The sequence below is a fragment of the Heterocephalus glaber genome, unplaced genomic scaffold (assembly GCF_053883595.1).
Source record: "Heterocephalus glaber isolate CG9 unplaced genomic scaffold, H.glaber_assembly_v1.0 deba00000676, whole genome shotgun sequence".
NCBI classification, from domain to species: Eukaryota; Metazoa; Chordata; class Mammalia; order Rodentia; family Bathyergidae; genus Heterocephalus; species Heterocephalus glaber.
Window position 1 is genome coordinate 5894934 of NW_028258156.1, and position 1334 is coordinate 5896267.

At 32.3% G+C, this 1334-nt stretch overlaps 1 non-coding gene across 1 annotated transcript; it reads right to left on the minus strand.

Annotated features, from left to right (window-relative positions):
- Positions 1-340: 340 nt before the first annotated feature.
- Positions 341-447, minus strand: LOC147829233 (U6 spliceosomal RNA). Its single transcript, XR_015449437.1, has one exon. It is a non-coding gene; the product is annotated as a U6 spliceosomal RNA (small nuclear RNA).
- Between the last annotated feature and the right edge of the window lie 887 nt (positions 448-1334).

The window sequence follows — 1334 nt, forward strand, 5'->3', positions numbered from 1 at the left end:
ATTCATCTGGCTTGTCTGCTTTTGACTGTCAGGACACATGGTGTGTTGTGACAAGTTATGAAATATATAACAACCAATTGGGAAAGTATTATAAAATATTGGGATTCTGGAATTATTTTTCTTCTCCCTTTTTTTAAAAAAAGAAGTTGGAGCTGATTCAAGGTTACGTCTATAAAGGTGTTTCTTCACTTTTTTTTCATTCTAATATGATTTCTTTTGATAGTTACTGATGTGCTGTTATGCTTGTGATTACAAATGACTGTGCAACTCATGATTATAGCTACTTCTGTGTATTTTTTTATTTTTTTAGTTTATTGGATTATTTTATGATAATTACCCAAAAAATATGGAATGCTTCATAAATTTGCATGTCATCCTTGCGCAGGGGCCATCCTAATCTTCTCTGTATCGTTCCAATTTTAGTGTATGGGCTGCCGAAGTGAGTACTACTTCTGTTTATTTTTTAATTTTACCCATGAATACATTTCTAACAAGCAAGAAGGTGAGGGTAGATGAAGGGCGTAGGTAATGTGTGTCTGTCTCTGCTTTGCATGAAAACAGGAGTGATGCTGCATGCGTACCTGTCAATACTGTGCATGAGTTATCATCACAAAATCAAAGGCAGAGCAGTGATGCACATAGACTTGGCAATGTTATTTATATTAAAAACATTAAAATTTATATTCTATTTTCTATCTGTAACAATAGAAAACAGAGACTATATTTGTTTTCTAGTGGCATGTGCTTTCTTTATTAGTATTAACTTTGGAAGTTTAGAAAAACTGAATCTTAAAAGTGTTCAATTAAATAGTCAGATTAGTGATATATAGATATGTGCAGTATATATATATATATATACTTTATTCCTCATATAAATGTATTTTAATAGCTGACATGTTAAAATAAAAATATTTGGCCCTCTTTGGTTTATTTTGCCACAATATCAGGAGGGAGATTTAAAAATTGAGGATATCTCAAAAATGATCGGTTTTGTATCCTTATATTATTACATCACATCCATCAGAGTGGAGAAAGCAAAACTGAAGGCTCCTAAGAGACAGTGAAGTCCAGCAGTTAAAAGCACAGGTTTTGACACAAGATTGCACAGGTTGAAATTCTGGCCTTGCCACTTGCTGGCTTTTCTGTCCTTTGGATCTCATGTTGGAATACACATGGCAGAAAGCCGGCATTTAATAAATGCAAACAAATGGTACCTAACTTTAATCTTTATCATTTGTTATTCATTTGGACATCTTTCTTAAACATTTTTGCTTTTCACTCTGAGGATTTTTTTAAAGCATGCATCAGTAAAAATCATTTTATAACTCAAAATA